A 17,610-nucleotide genomic window follows, 5' to 3' on the forward strand; every position below is an offset into this window, starting at 1 on the left:
ATAGCAGCGACTCAAGTTATAAGCAAGATGTATCAAAACAAAATTCATTTTCCTGGTATATTGGGATTCCACACGCATGACGGTAGTCACAACAGTCAATTTTCAACGACGGCGGCAATTTTCATATCACGCACCACGCCAACCTTTACACTTAGTTTCCTCTTCATCACGGTCATCACCACACCGAGTCCGTCTTTGCCATCTAAAAAACAAACGCAAGACACCCGCAAAATTGCGTAAACATCTTAACAAGACAACAATCCTGGCAGCATTTTCACAGCATATTGGGACCAATCCGTGCCGACGCGACTGAAAACACAGCGATGACTCCGGTGAAGCACAACCATGCTGCTCCCTGTTTCCTTGACTAGACGGCGGTCTAACTCACCCCAAGCCCTCCGCAGACGCAGAAATTTCCAGCCCGACTGGACAGCCCGACCCGCTGCTGGGCCGGCCTCACAACCCTACAGCGGCCGGCGCCGGCGGCCGGAGGAGCGGCTACTCGCGGGGCTGGTCCGGCGGCGGCATCTTCTCCCAGCTGGGCTCCACGCCCCAGATGTCACGCGCGTACTCGGCGATCGTGCGGTCGCTCGAAAACTTGCCCGACGACGCGATGTTCATGATGGCCTTCTTCGTCCAAGCGTCCGGGTTCTGCAAGGGCACGACTCGGTAATGCGGCTCAGGGTTAATGTACGCGTCGAAGCGGCTATCCCAGGCTCTGGGTCGGCGCACGACACCTAGTGACAAGATAAAAGAAATACACGGCACAAGCATATTAGCACACAACACGAAATAGTAGCCGACCTATTGCTTGAAACCAGTCATAATACATTTGAAATGCTCACACCCGAACGTCCTGAAACAGAACGTAAGGTCTCACGGAGGCCTGTACCTTCCAATACCTTCCAGGACTGATCAACTCCGCAGGACGCCGCAGCACCGCGCACTCCAGAACCGGGCACTCACCATGTAGAGCTTGTCAACCTCGTCCTGACAGCGGATGTAGGCCTCGTAATCGGCGAACAGCAGGAAGCGATCGTGGTTCAATCAGCATGTCCACCACGTCCTTGAACTGATTGAGGTCGTGCGGCGAGAAGAAGCCGCTGCTGATCATGTCGATGCACTGGCGTAGCTCGGGCAGCCGGTTGTAGTACTCGTGCGCGTTGTAGCCGCGTCGCTTCAGCGCCTCCACCTCGTCCACGGTCATACCTGGCCGAGCGGACCGCAGGAAGTTAGATCTCCGGCGGCGCTGGCCGGCCTGGTCGGCCGCGGCGGTAGCCTACGACCGGCCAGTAACCTGTCAGCGCGCGCCAGCATCACACGTGCAAGACGGAGGCCACCACGTAGATGTCAGAGCACGCCCTAAACAGCGGGCTGTCGGCTAGCAGCAGTGCCGGACAAGCGGGATCGTAAGACACGACCGTGCCGAGGACCTGCTGAGACGGGACGGCGCTGAGGCAGCAGCGACACCGATGACGTATCTCTCCGCCCGTGAGCCTTGGGCCCGAGCGAAGCCCGGCCGAGCGCCTGCTGAGACGAGACGGCGCTGAGGCAGCAGCGACGCCGATGACGCATCTCTCCGCCCGTGAGCCTTGGGCCCGAGCGAAGCCCGGCCGAGGGCCTGCTGAGACGGGACGGCGCTGAGGCAGCAGCGACGCCGATAATGCATCCTTCCGCCCGTGAGCCTTGGGCCCGAGCGAAGCCCGGCCGAGCGCCTGCTGAGACGGGACGGCGCTGAGGCAGCAGCGACACCGATGACGCATCTCTCCGCCAATGAGCCTTGGGCCCGAGCGAAGCCCGGCCGACCCCTGCTGAGACGGGACTGCGCTGAGGCAGCAGCGACACCGATGACGCATCTCTCCGCCCGTGAGCCTTGGGCCCGAGCGAAGCCCGGCCGAGCGCCTGCTGAGACGGGACGGCGCTGAGGCAGCAGCGACACCGATGACGCGTCTCTCCGCCCGTGAGCATTGGGCCCGAGCGAAGCCCGGCCGAGGGCCTGCTGAGACGGGACGGCGCTGAGGCAGCAGCGACGCCGATGACGCATCTCTCCGCCCGTGAGCCTTGGGCCCGAGCGAAGCCCGGCCGAGGGCCTGCTGAGACGGGACGGCGCTGAGGCAGCAGCGACGACGATGACGCATCTCTCCGCCCGTGAGCCTTGGGCCCGAACGAAGCCCGGCCGACCCCTGCTGAGACGGGACGGCGGTGAGGCAGCAGCGACACCGATGACGCATCTCTCCGCCCGTGAGCCTTGGGCCCGAGCGAAGCCCGGCCGAGGGCCTGCAGCGGCCGCTGTGCGGCCAGGCCACAGAACCTGAGCCGGCTGTATTTTGTCGGGACAATGGACGTGCTCCGCTCTGAGGGGAATAGCGTGCAGTTTGGCGCCGGCTGCGCACTTCGCGGCGCCGCTCTGCACAGCTGACTTGGCGCTGTGGCGGGCGAGCCACCCGCCCACCGGCCCCCTGTGTCATGCTGTGCCGCCGGCTGCTCGCTGGCTCTGATGAGTGGGACCGCTCTGCTCTTTACACGGAATTCCGCAGAGGCCGACACTCGTGGCTCATACTGACCCGACGTCAGCTTTGTTTGCGACTGGATGTCAGTGTGAAGCGAATGGGCGGATCCACGTGGGGCGTGGCCTAACGACCATTAATCACAATACAGCTATCCAGCGGGACACCGTTCAGCATGAGCATCGCTGTGACATGACAGCTGTTTACCAACTTCACTTCCGCTTACCAAAACAGATCAGTTTTAGTAAGTAAAACTATTTGCGCGTCCCTCCGTCCCCAGTCATTAATACCTTTTCATCGGACAATTATCATGCAAAAACAAAAACCAAAAAGGAAAGGCGCAAGGAGCTTAATACCGATCGGAAACGCCACAGGCCGCATCGCCGTGAAAGATCATGACGGCCAGGTGGGTCACTTCTATCACGGCACTGGACCACCGGCACCAACCAAAGATGAAGATGTTGTCGGGCCCCATCTCGTCGCGCATCTCGATGTTGGCGCCGTCCAGAGTGCCAGACGGTGAGCGCGCCGTTCAGCATGAACTTCATGTTGCCGGTGCCGGACGCCTCGGTGCCGGCCGTGGAGATCTGTTCGCTCAGGTCGGCCGCCGGGATGATGCGCTCCGCCAGCGTCACCCGGTAGTTCTCCAGGAAGATCACCTGTCCGGGAGAGGACCGTGAGTCCGCCGACGGGCGACAGACGATCGCAGGGTTCATCGCTCGTTTGTTCCTGCGGCGGGGGTAGTCACTGGCTCCACATTCCTGCCGACGGTCCGCGTCCTAAACGCACGCGGTCTCGATCCGCCCGGTCACATCGCTGTCACAACACCCATCAATGTGCACAAAACCGTTTATATAGCAAACAAGTAACCAGCTTTTCGATTTCAGCTAGCATCTCAAACACCGCCAGGGATACAAACACGCGCGAAGGCGTGACAGAATGAATTAACGTCTGCGCTGTCAGAGCAACCAAGCCCGCATTCAAACGTGGCGATATCGCTTAAAACATCTTCATTCAAACCGAGCAGACCGATCCGGATAACGAGCCCACTGCCAGACGTCAAACAAGACGGGACACCGCATCTCTGCTCGCACGACCCACCAACGGGTGCAACGCGTCCCCCATCAGGTCAGAAGGACTGACCTTGAGTTTGTCGCCGACGGCGGGGTCGTTGTTGACGATGTTGCCGACGGCGATGATGAGTCGGATGATCTGCTTGGCCATGTGATAGCCAGGCGCCGCCTTACCGCCGACCATCACCGTACGCGGCACCCACGCCGCGGCTGGGTCCTTCTTGATCCGGTTGTACATCGTGATGACGTGCATGCAGTTGAGCAGCTGGCGCTTGTACTCGTGGATCCGCTTCACCTGGAGCAGGCAAACACACTCTCGACGCATACGGCAGCGTCGTAACTACCGGTCATAGGGAGAGGTTCCGGGCCCGGCTGGTGTTTGTGCTGCCGCTGCGGCGCCGCTCGGGGTCTGACATCATGCGGCGACGGCTGCAGGTCTGCAGTTGCCAATTTATCGGCGGTTTACCCGGCCGCCGGGCCGTTCGTGTCATGCACCGACGCCTGACGGACTGCAGCTTCAAATTTATGAAATGGCTGTGCAAAAACAAGAGCAGCCGACACGCCAACCAGCCCGGTCACAACTCATGCTGAATACCTGGTGGTCCTCCACCGACCTGGATGTCGAACATGGAGGCTGGGTTGACCTGGACATCGTACTGCTTGGTCAGCATGTTGGCCACGTTCATCTTGTTCTCCTGCTTCACCTTCTGCACGGCACGCACGAAGGCGGCGTCGTTCACCAAGTCTTTCAGCTTGGTCAGCTGTTCCAGGTGAATGATCCAATCCTCGCCGATTTTCTGAAATGCCAGCCCGTGGAGATAGTCGTGAACAGAGCCACCATCTCCCAAAGATTGACGTTGAGAAATGAGGGAGTCCCAGCGCTCAAGGGGCTCCTGATGCAGCAAAATTAGTAATTCCGACGCTAGTTCACAGCTTTCTGATACCATCAGACGTTATGTTATCTCTAAAAACAATAAACCAGCTCAACCACAATAATTTGGGGACCCAGCGTCTAACATTCTACTTCTCAAGGTCATGACGGGTTTCAACTCTTCAATGCCTCCGATGCTCCAAAAGTTGGTGCTGGAATGCACCATACCAGGTTTCAGCCTCGGTCGATCTCATGAGACTAAAGCAAGCGGTAAAATCACGGCGGTCCTGGCGGTCTGAATTTTGTCGAAATCCGCACCGTCCATGCAGGCCAAGCCTTTACCACCCAGCCTCTTGGTGCAGCCTTCCGAACTGTTCCAGCCCCAGGCTTTCTACGACGCGCGGAAGACGACTCCACAGAATGCGCAGCGACCAGCCGACTAGAGATACCGGCCGGCGTCGCTCCGAGCGGGGGACGTCTCTCCACCCACGTCAGCGATGACGTCCGACAGGCCCGGGTTACAGAGCAGCAGCCAGCGGCGCGGCGTGATGCCGTTCGTCTTGTTCTGGAACTTTTCCGGCGTCATCTCACTGAAGTCCTTGAATCTGTCGAGGAGAACGGTCATCTTCACCGTGCCCGAACATCGAGGTCACGCGGCATTGAATGTCTCCAAAGTTAAACGAACATTGTCATGACAGAATGCGGACGTACGCAAGCGCAATCGCACAACATATTCATGTAATACACGCACTTAAAATACTCGAAGCTGCTACCAGTCTCTGCCCAGCTTCTCCACGAGATACGCTTGAAGTCCGTGACAAGTCCAGATTGCCCAACTACAATTCCATCCCAAAAGAACCGCAAACTGGAACTCAACTCCGAGAAAAACGGAGTTCAACGCGCCCCCCAACACCTGGAGTGTGACACATCCCCACAGAAGCAGGCCAGGGACCGTTTCCGAGGCGCCGTGGCCAGTGGTGGCGGGCTTACACATCGCGTTTGATGATCTCCGAGTGGATGGCTGCCACGCCGTTGACGGCGTGCGAGCCTACAATGGCTAGGTGGGCCATATTGACGCGCTTCTCGCCGTCCTCCTCCACCAGCGACATGCGCTTCAGCCGGTCCAAGTCACCCGGCCAGCGGTGGTTCACCTGCGGCGGCCGGGGCGGCGCGTCAAGCCGCGGGCCCGCCGCTCGGGGCGCCCCTGAAGCGGGGGGCACCGCCGCCGGCACGGCCGGAGCAGGGGCACCGGCCGCAGCAGGGGCACCGGCCGCAGCAGGGGCACCGGCCGCAGCAGGGGCACCAGCCGCACCAGGGGCACCAGCCGCAGCAGGGGGCAAGCCGGCCGCAGCAGCAGGGGCACCGGCCGCAGCAGGGGCACCGGCCGCAGCAGGGGCACCAGGCCCGCAGCAGGGGCACCGGCCGCAGCAGGGGCACCAGCCGCAGCAGGGGCATCGGCCGGAGCACGGGCACTGTCCAGACGGCGGACACGGCCGCCAGCAGTACGTGGCCAGTGCGCGGAGGGAGGTAACCTGGCACTCAGCGGCATCCCACAGGCGGGTCAACGAAGAGGCGGTATGTCAAGACGCAAGGTGATATAACAAGCGAGCTGCTCCTCCACCGACGGCGGCTCATAAAGGGGCCGACTGCCGACAGATGCATTCACCAGATGCACCTGTCGGTAGTGGGGGCCTATGGCCAAACGAACGTAAGACAAAGGGCAACGGAAGGTAGCCCAGCACTATTTAACCATTACACCGTAGGCCTTTCCATGACAAGGAGCGCCTTTCTGCAGCAGCTGCTCTGGGTCTGACGAAACATTAGCCCGACATCCAGTCGTTCGCTGCCGCACCTCGTCCAGGAAGCGCCAGTTGATCTCGTAGATGATTTCCAGGTGTCGGGGCAGCATGTTGCCCAGCATGCTGACCGGCCAGCGCTCCAGCGCCTCTGGCAGCACCGTGTGATTGGTGTAGGCGCAGGTGCGGGTGACTAGCCCCCAGGCCTGTCGATGGGCACACAAAGGGCCGGTCACCGTACGTGTGCAGCGCTGGCCAGCGCGTCCTGCATATCGCGTACGCCAGCCACACACAGCAGACGCCGACTGCATAGCCCGATAACACGCGCCTGCTGGTGCCATTTTGCTGATTATGCGATAACACACAAAACCACGGCCTAAACGATTGATTTCTCCGACACGTTCGGCTACCATCAGCAGACACCAGCGAGGACGATGGACGCGTACCCGGCCCCAGTAGCCACAGGGAGGCTGGGGACGGCCGGGCTCGGACCGCGTTCACCCACCTCGTCCCAGGAGAGCTTCTCGACGTCCAGGAAGACGCGCATCAGCTCCGGGATGGCCAGCGACGGGTGCGTGTCGTTCAGCTGGATGGCCACCTTGTCCGGGAACGTCTCGAACGAGACGCGTTTCGGCTCGCGCGAGCCGTACGTAGACGCCTTGAAGCGGCGCAGCACGTCCTGCCGGTGGCGGCGCGGCGTCACGACACGCCACGTGACCGAGTGCCAGAGTCACGGGTCACACCGGCCGGACTCACGAGCGGCTCGACCCGGCGCGCGACGGCGTGCCGTCACAAATCCCAGGCTGGCAGCGATGGCCGGTCGGCGCCGCCACAGAACGGTCAGCTGTCGCTCGCACCGTTCCCGTGAGATGGCGTCTGGTGGCGGAGGGGACCCCACCTCAAACCGCCAGCCTCGCAGACGTCTCCGCAAGAACATCTAGGCTCGGTGCGCACTGTCCACATCTGCGCGTGCGACTGCCTCAGCGTCTGGGTCTGTTGCTCCGGCACGTGCTGGCAAGTACATACCTGTATGGTGGCCGCCACCATGAAGTACTGCTGCTTCAGTCGCAGCTCCTTGCCCTCGAAGAAATTGTCGTTCGGGTACAGCACGCGTGTTATGTTCTCCGCTAGGTTACGGTCCAATACCGCCTGAATGTAGTCGCCATTGTTGACTGCGAAGCACGGAACAATTCTTTCAATGACCACACCTCACTCAAGGTTCAACTACGCGCCTCTGCTGTCCTTTCGTCAGTTCTTCATCCCCTCTCTTGATCAGCTGCACAAAATGCCCCGATAATTATTGGAGATGCTGCATGACGGATCGTGCACATGAATGACCGCCCAACACCATACTCGGCTCTGTGGTGCATGAATAGAACGAGTGGGGTGGAACCAACGAACTTGGGTCTCAAAGTTCACGAAAATCGATCCGAACCGTCACGGCTGCTCGAGGAGCGGAACTCAATTGGACCCGAACAGTTCGCTTCCTAGTGAATATATTTGCATGAACCGGGAGGCTGAGGTAGATTTGTGACAGCCAAGTCACCAAATGGCTGTTAAAAGGTTTGTATTCGGCACTTTTCATGCAGCCCAAGACCAAGTCTGAGAACGTGGACTGTTTTGAGCACACAGTCAGTGATGTTGCATGAGGACATGGCTTCGAACTGCGGGCTAGGCCCAGATTGCACAGCAAAGTCAATTATGCGACTCAAGCATGCGACAGTGGACGGATCAACAAACGCGGCACACACCCGGCGCACGCCGAAGAAAATGGCATCACAGATGAAGGATGCAAGGTAGCGACGCTCAATAACTTTTTCCCTGCTCAATCGCGCATTGGCGGCGATGGCTGTGATGTTCTAGATATTACTCACGACAGGGCGCCATTACCTACATTAGACGATATAACGATGACGGGGAGTTGGTTCCTAGACGTTTTAAATCCTCTCGGCGCCAACAAATCTTACGCCCCAAATGACCTAGAATCATGAAACTCACAGCACACGTAATATGTGAGGCGGTCGCAAGTCTGTTTTATATCTGCATAAACACCGGAACGTACCCAGTGATCTGGAGGCAGGCACATGCCCATCCCATATCGAAAAAGTCCACCAACACACCCGACAACTACCACACCAGTAGTCTTCTTCGATGTCTATCGAAAGTTATGGTTGACACAAACAAAGAAGGCCTTGAGCTCCGAGTTTTTCGGCACGATGGGTTTAAAGTTCTCATGCTGGCAATAATCTACCATCAATACACCAGGAGGTTCTGGTTAAACTATTCCCATTTCCAGCTGTCCTCATGGCCACGAGTGCGCCCGAGCCTGCCTAGATCGGGGTGGCGCAAGATCGAGGTGCGGATTGCCATGGCTACGAGGCGTGCCTGATTATATGAGAAGCGCATATGCATTTATCGCCATTAGACACGATTTGCAGATGCTTACTCAAACTATATTGTCTTGTGTTTGTCGTTTCCGGTGTGTTGATACCGAATGTCACAAAAGTTCATCGGTTTGCCCAAATGTTTCGATCATTTCCATGACCAATTTCAAGGTAATTATTACACTAAACATGCCGTCACAAGCGCAGCGCATACACGAAAGTTCGGTTTCATTGAACTAAAATACTGGCATGGTATTCATTCGTAATTTTCATGTCATGCCATTTTAAATTCATGGTAATTGTTCGAGGTATCTAAAAAAAATAAACACCAGTATGCTGCATGCTCTAATTACAGAAGCAGTTTTGTGTTTGAAAGTTTCAAATTTTACCATATGGAAAGATCACTGGTCCGCTAGGTGCGCATTACGGAGGCGCAGGCTCGCGGGAGAGGAGGGGGGAGAGGGGCTCGCATGTCGCAGAGTGCTAGTTACGTGAATGGCTTGTTTTGTATGCTGATGATGGGTGCTACGTCTCCGATGTATTTTTCAAGAGTGGTGAGGCATCTAGATGTATTTTTCAAGAGAGGTGAGGTGTGGTTTGCGTAAGTACAGGTTAGTGTGCACGACTAACGCATTTCTGGTGAGTGGGATGTCGTGGTGTATACATGCATGTCTTTTCGGTGCTCCCCTCCCGCAAGTGCATAGTTTAACGTACGCCGAGACTTGTTTTTGTCAGGACAATGTAGTTTACTTTGCGGGTTTCACAGTCCCTGGCCGTATGTCGGAGATGGTTGACTACATCGGTCTGTTTCAACTTATCTGACTTGGTTGAGATCATTTTTAATCACAATAGAAGACGTGTCTGTCCGTGTCTGCCCGTCAGCCCGTGCGTGATGCGCACGGGGTTCTCCGCACGTCATCACATCACTCACAGAACTGCAGGTTGAAGCTGGCAGCCGACATGGCCGACCACAGGCGCAGCGTGTTGACCACGTTGTTCTGGTAGCCGGGAATCGGCGTATCGTACGGCAGAGCGAACACCACCTGGGCATAAACGGGTCCGATTGAAGCCCCCGGTGAGCCGCAAGGCAGTATCGACACCGGTGAGACGCACGGCAGCATCGACACCGGCCAGACGCACGGCAGCATCGACACCAGGAGACGGCACCGGTGAGACGCACGACAGCATCGACACCGGCAGACGCACAGCAGCATCGACACCGGTGAGACGCACGGCAGCATCGACCCCAGTGAGACGCACGGCAGCATCGACCACAGGTGAGACGCACGGCAGCATCGACACCGGCCAGACGCACGGCAGCATCGACACCGGCCAGACGCACGACAGCATCGACACTGGCCAGACGCACAGCAGCATTGACCACTGGCCAGACGCACTGCAGCATTGCACCAGTGAGACGCACGGCAGCATCGACACCGGCCAGACGCACGGCAGCATCGACACCGGTGAGACGCACGGCAGCATCAACACCGGCCAGACGCACGGCAGCATCGACACCGGCCAGACGCACGGCAGCATCGACACCAGTGAGACGCACGGCAGCATTCGGACACCGGAGTGAGACGCCACGGCAGCATCGACACCGGTGAGACGCACGGCAGCATCGACACCGGTGAGACGCACGGCAGCATCGACACCGGCCAGACGCACGGCAGCATCGACACCGGTGAGACGCACGGCAGCATCGACACCGGCCAGACGCACGGCAGCATCGACACTGGCCAGACGTACGGCAGCATCGACACTGGCCAGACGCACGGCAGCATTGACACCAGTGAGACGCACGGCAGCATCGACACCGGCCAGACGCACGGCAGCATCGACACCGGTGAGACGCACGGCAGCATCGACACCGGCCAGACGCACGGCAGCATCGACACCAGTGAGACGCACGGCAGCACCGACGCTGCTGAGACGCACGGCCGTATTCTGAGACGTGATGCTCAATTCGAACGTTAACGGCTCCAACGGTGGCTTGTGAGCTCGTTGCGCAGGACCCACCTGGTTATCGATCCACTTGCCCTTGTCCATGCGGCCGTAGAGGCAGACGGGCAGGACGTACTCGGGCCGAGCCTTCTCCCAGGGGTTGCCGAACCGCAGCCAGTCGTCGGGCTCCTCCGTCTGCCGGCGCCCAGACGCTCAGTCAGCGCCCCAGGCCATTAGCGGAGTGGGAGCGGCCAGGGCACCCTGACGTCCCTGTGACTCAAGGAAACATATCCCCCTACTTTGATAAAATGAGATTTTCTCCCTTTCAATTTGGTCCGTAGAGCGCACCCTTCTCTTAATTCCCATTCATCGTCCCATTTATATTCCATATTGACTCAACAAATCGTGGTTTGTCACCACAGATTACAGGCGTGGTTACACACACTCACGCGGCGCTGACAAAATGACGTCACAATGATGGCCGAACACCTGAGCGGTGAATGGTGTGTAGACTGACCTCTCATAACACCGATGTTACAGGTGAAGGTGCATTTAAATGCGGCATCGTTAAGGGCGAACATGAGGCTTAATGAAAGGCAGAGACATGAGCCAGAAAGCGATGGAACATTTCAATCATTCGGGGCCCGCAAGCAAACGGAGCATGTATGAAGCATCCAGTTCCTTCAAACACGTCCGTGTGATAACGCGGTGGGCCATTTCATCACACTTAACCAGACTTAAATCGTACAAGGCTTTGGACTTGACACGCATCACCGGAAACTCACCTGGCCACCATCCTTGATCTTCTGCGCAAAGATGCCGTACTCGTAGCGGATGCCGTAGCCGTAAGCGGCCAGTCCGATGGTGGCCATGGAGTCAAGGAAGCAGGCGGCGAGGCGGCCCAGACCGCCATTCCCCAGGCCGGCGTCCTCCTCCATGTCCTGCAGCTCTTCGATGTCCAGACCCACCTGGCGGACGAGCGCAGAACCAGTGATGAGTCCGTCCGGCGCCAGGGGTTCCATTTACACGTCGTGTCGAAAGTTATCCAATTGAGTCGGGTCTGAACTGCTTGTGCGATTATCAGAGTGGATTAACAGTTGACTTCAAGTCGAGATAGGCGTTAGCATATGACTCCAGCGTTCCAGCATTCACCCTGCAGGCTGTACAGGATGTCTACACATGCATGCTACCAGAATCTTGGCTTCCCTGCTGCCTCCGCACGCAAGGCACCAATCTGTTGCCCTTTGACCCCGAAACCGGCATCATCATCACCATCCTCACGACCTTCCCGGCCCACTTTTCATTGGTGTAAAAGAGTGAACGATGGGGGGAGGGAGATCGGGTATGACAGGGCAGGGCAGGGCAGGACAGGAAGAAAATTTTGGCCCATTCGCCTCTCGCCCTTTCTAACTGATATTCAAAATATGTAATACTCAAAAAGGACCCACGCGAGGGCCTGCCCAGTCGGACTTGAGTAACTGTTTAGGCTTTGTGATTTCTTACGTTTGTCATTTTGACCTTCCGTTTTGATTTTGTGTCGACCTTTTAAGTCAATGGAAACCTTTACTGCCTGCCAATCATCTCTCCTCCCCCAGCTGTGACGAGGGAATGAAGGCGCTATCTCGCACCAGGTCCACCAGGTGACATCAGGTCCTGACGAACCTGGGAGGAATACAGGTCAGTTGAGAATCATGCACAGTGCGGTACCTGGTAGAGGGCTTCGTCGCAGGCGCTCTGGATACCCAGGTTAATCATGGTGTTCTGCAGGGTGCGTCCCATGTAGTACTCCAGAGACAGGTAGTACACGCGCTGTAACACGAGCCTGCAGGTCAGCTCAGGGCGAAAACCGGTAACGTGACACCATACCTTGCCCGGGAGCAAGTGAAACACGCGCAAAATCCCGATGGAGACCTTGACACATCAACAGCTCAGGAATGCAGGGTGAATCTTCCGTTGGTGCTTTACCTACCATACCGCCGCAGGATTGGCATAGATTTGCCGAAATAGTTTTAGTCTGAAGTTTACCAGGGCGACGCAAAACTTTATTCAAGAGTTGTTCTTCGAAGAAAAACACGGCAAAAAATCAAATGAAGCCATATATCCTCAGGCCCAGCAGATGTGGAATAAGACAAACTACTGAAGCAGTTTTGTTTGCTCCGCTGACCCTATTGCGGCGTTATAGTAATATTTCAGCAATAGCAGGGCGGCCCGTGTTTCGTGTTATGGCTGTGTCTGTGCCTGGCTCATTCGCCTCTCACAGAGTCGATGCTGTTAAATAGGCAAGTACACTGGACGCTACGTACAATATACTCGGCAGGCACCCTCATTTTGGGCTTCACTGCGGGAGTCTCGCACGCTCGCTAGCTGTATGGATGTCCACCGTCACTCGCACGACGGTAGCAGGCAGCACCCAATGCTCGCTAGCTGTATGGATGTCCACTGTCACCCGCACGACGGTGGCAGGCAGCACCCAATCTCTGGGGCTCGCTGGACAGCGGGCTGCCACGGTCACCCAGAGCGAGGCTGTGTCCTCAGGGCGGGTCGCCAGACCGGAGGGTCTGTTTAAAACTGATCACGTCCGTGGATCCGATGCCAGTGGGGCTGGTTGCACTGACTGCGCTGATACCAGGATGATCGGTCGCCAACTGAAACCATGCATTGTGGTTCGACTACAATCAACCACGTCTTCGACATTTTTTTTTTGGAGGGAGAGGGGTTCAAGGGAGGGATTCAAGGGAGTTCAAGAGAGGGATTCAAAGCACATCAGAATCTCAATGAGCATTAAATAGACGTCCTAGATCGGCATATTGGAAAGCAAGGGTGTGCAAGCACCTGCTGCAATGCATTTCACAAAACACTACAACTTTCACCATTCGCTGGCATACGAAGATAGGGTGTTGTCTTCATATCTGTCTAGCTGGTTTGTTGGCTGCCTATGAACGCCTCGATCAGATATTACGGACGGGGACGGGTTCAGAGCCAGTCACAAACACATGTCATGATCCAGTGCGCGGAACCGAGCCCTTGGCTCAGGTATGCGCGCCTTGCCTCGGAGGGGCTTTCGTATACATCGTGCAGTCTGTACTCCGCTTAACCGTCCAGGCCAGCAGGCCGGCCGGCCGCCGCCCGGCGGGCCAGTGTACAGTTCAGGACGCAGCCGGTCCCGGGTCCCGACGCCTCGCAGGGATGCCACGCAGGACCTGACACGACCCAACCCTGACCTCACCTACAACCACATAGCTCCCGGAGAGGACAGGTCAGCAGTTGGATTTCCTGCTTCTGCCATCCTGACGGGACGCTGCTTGGACGGGGATTCCGTGGCGATCTTTAGAGACTTCCCCGTCGAGCCGCTTTAGATGGAGCGAGCTTTGAGACTGAGCTGCGAAGCCGTCGAGTCGCTTTAGATGGAGCGGGCTTTGAGACTGGCTGTGAGCCTGACGCCACTGGTCAAGCCGAAGTCACAGTGACGCAGCGATGAGCAGTCCAAACAACCAACACGACACGTGGACAGCACTCGGATGTGGCGATGTGGACGTAGTCACCAAAATGTCCTGTAATGTGGATGTGGTCACCAAAACCACGATCGTTATAATCTGGAGATCCCACATGTAGAGCTCGGGACTTGGAAAACCTGAGTGCACACACAGACGCGTTACGCACATACGCCCCTCTTCGGGTGCCATCAAACAGATGCTGAGCACGAACGTTGTCCAATTTGGGTGCGGTCGCATCCCTCCAGCCGAAGGGTTTGGCACACAGCAGAGGCCAGAACGCAGGAGAGCCCACACAGGTGGTCGATCTGTCTGGGACGAGACTGGGACCAGCCACTGTTCTGTCGGGACCCAACAAGACGTGTGCTATGACGACCCATCCGAACCGAGCAGCTGCCGACCACCCCACTATTGTCTGTCGATGCAGAGCGCGGGCAGGGCGCGGGTCACGTGGCCGACAGCCAAGAGTATTTATAGTGATGCCAGGCGGCGTGAGCGAGGTGCCCACAGCGGCGCGTCCAATCGGTCCCTCCACTTCCACCTGACGCCAGGCACAGGTGTCGGACCGCAGGGGTGCGATCAAACGATCACACATGCCGGTATCAATGGCCACGAAAGGACGTTGTCAGAAAGACGTTAGGTGGTAATGAAGCCTTATGAATCACGCAAACAACGCAATATGGACGTACTCTCATCACCCTACTTGTTTTTTCTCTCTCTCTCTTTCTTGGAAACCTTCCAATACTTCATCTGATTGTCCGCATCAGCCACGGAGGGCCAGAGGGCCATCTGATCGACCCTCCTCGCCTGCTTGGCCAGTTGCCAAGCTGGCCTTGCCATTCCGGATACGGTTTACAACGTGCACGATTTCTGGAGGCAGTGCAAATCAGCCGAAGCTGCTACCCTGAGTGATCTAATCGATGCCTATGAGCCGACGTGAATGAAAATCGAATATTAGCCTGAGGAGATTCCGATGCTTATTAGTCGGCCTTTTGGAGTTAGAGACGTTTTAACTGACAACTAAATGCTGCTGAAGCAAGTGCAAGTATATTTGGAACGGGTTGTGCCAGGACCTGCGGACGGTTTAGGAAGATGTATTTGATACTTAAAATCCGACGTATCCTACAATCGTACACGTTAAGTCTACAATCATAGTTAAATTCTCCCAGCGACTTCTTTCGCAACGAGCTTCACGAAGTGTGTCGTGTAAGCATACAACCACGCTTGGACAGAACTGTACCAGCAATTAACGCACCAATGATCTGCCCTGTGGCACTCACAAAACACCACCGGGACCCACACTGCCGCTTCTGCAACACTGAATATTCGATGAGGTGCACATTCAAGCAGCGCAGCATTCCACGAGTTCCACTGTAGGCATCGACTGGAAGTGAACGCCCTCCAGCTGTTGGTTACAGCCGGGGCAAAGACCACAGGGTACGGCAACCACGCTGACATACTTATCAGACCAGGCAGGCAGTCGACACGCGCTCGGTGACGAAATGAAGCTCGTTTGTATAACGCCCTTACCAAACTCGTTGGCGGAAAGCCAAGGGATGGATCTCTTGCTACAGCCGATGTTTTCTATGGATCTGGGGCCCAGGACCGAGGAAAACTGGTGTTCGCTTCTCTCACAAATGCTGGTGACTCAATATGGCGAATGGTTACCGCTTGCTACGATGCTCTTATACATTAACACTTATAGAGCACAGGCATGAAGAGCTGCAGACAATTACGGACTTAAAATTGATCCGAGTCGCAACGGTAATCACGAATCCGGCATCCTTTTCAACGGACGACCAAGAGAGAACTCTCTACCCGCCTGAGGCCGCTCATTTCCTAAGTGCATTCTAGAGCGTGTAGGGAGTGAGGTCCCCTTGAACAGAACAGTCTGGGTTTCCATGACTATGGGCCAAGCAACAAGCCGACCTCGGCTTGACGTTCGAAATTTTGCAGCCCGAGGTCTGGTTTGGCCACCCACAACTTCGACGGGCAACCATTCTTGAACTGCTGATCGCAGTCACGCATTTTACGGCAGAAAGTGGCGCCATTAATGCGACTTTCCTGTAATGCTTTACAGATCGATAACAAACTGTTTCGTGAGGTGGAGGTGTCGTGCAACAGTGCAAGATTGCCACATTTTAACTCATTTGAACAACACGCAACACACAAAATTTGTAAGTTGTCAGAAGGTTGAAAAAACATCTGTAGAAGCCCGGTCCTCATATCGGTATGGCCGGAATTGTAGCGATGCCAGACGCACACCGACTGCCGGACACCGGGCACTGACTGACGAAAAAGAACACGCAATCCTATTTTCAAGTGTGCGTCATGAATGGACGATGCACGCACGGTGTCCACGCCACGGCCACGGCCACGCACACCCACGCACACCCCGGTGCGAGACGTGGAATCAAAATTTTGGGGCAAAAACGTGACAAGAATGATTGACGACGGCGAAAACGTAAACATAAAACGTATGGTACATTTGAATACATCGTCTATCATACACTCAACAGAAAATAACCACACTTATTACGTCCGACCAGTCTGACCCATTGCTGCACCAATCATCGTGCACGAGAGACGGCGGCGAAAACGTGAACATCACTGTGGTGCAGGCGAATACATCGTCTATCACACACTCAACGAAAAATAACTGCTCACTTCTTACGTCTGACCGGTCTGACTCATTGCTGCACCAATAATCGACCAGGAAGCGACCCATGTCGTGTTTTTTTTAGCGCACATCTCGAATTTTTAGAGCTAAGGCCCAAATTAAGAAGTTGAACAATGAAAACTGCACGGTCATCCGTTCAATGCGCGCGTTGTTTTACCTACTTGGTCAGCCACGGAAGCGAAACCCATTTCAAATTAATCCACTCCACCCATTGGCATTGCCAACCATGCCGACCACATGCACCCCAGTACCCAACGTAGACATAGAACGTATTTAACTAATGGCAAGAAATGCTTTAGGTTATGCACCTACCTTGGGGTCTTTGTCGTGATAGCTTTGTTGAGGTCCTTATCCATCGCGAGACCAGGTGGTCGCGAACGGTGTGGGCCAATGCAAAGTAGTAATCTCTCGTGGTTGCAAACGTTGCGGTCCTTAACTAGAGTGTAGTGCACATGCCGATTAAAAGTTTTCTTGATGTTGGCCATTTTCGACTTGAGCTATTCCTCTGACGCTGATTTGCTTACGCCGCTCATAATCGCTCGTGGTCGGATGCATCTTCGACATGGCTGGTTATTGCCAAAGACACTCGCCAAGCGGTAAGCAATGGCCAACACTTGCCCAATCTTCGAGCTAGACCACCACCCCCGAGAACGGCACCCGCCCCTCCCCGTCCCACAAGAAACTGGCTTGAAAGGGCGCGAACGCAAGGTCAAATGATAGGTCTGGCAGGATCCACACATGCGCTGTCTGCTGAACAGCTTCTGCTTCTGCGCGCTGGCTTGCCGGCGGATGACAACCAGCTGGCATTGAGGGTCTCTCTTCTTTTTCCTCTTTTAGTGCGGGCCTCATAGACGTTGCTTC

The 17,610-nt window shown here is 56.3% G+C and overlaps 1 pseudogene; it reads right to left on the reverse strand.

Moving 5' to 3' along the window:
• Positions 1 to 43: 43 nt before the first annotated feature.
• LOC119105293 (glycogen phosphorylase-like) lies at positions 44 to 17,361 on the reverse strand (annotated as a pseudogene).
• Between the last annotated feature and the right edge of the window lie 249 nt (positions 17,362 to 17,610).

This window comes from Pollicipes pollicipes, unplaced genomic scaffold (genome assembly GCF_011947565.3).
Source record: "Pollicipes pollicipes isolate AB1234 unplaced genomic scaffold, Ppol_2.1 Scaffold_2555;HRSCAF=2994_pilon_pilon_pilon, whole genome shotgun sequence".
Classification (NCBI taxonomy): Eukaryota; Metazoa; Arthropoda; class Thecostraca; order Pollicipedomorpha; family Pollicipedidae; genus Pollicipes; species Pollicipes pollicipes.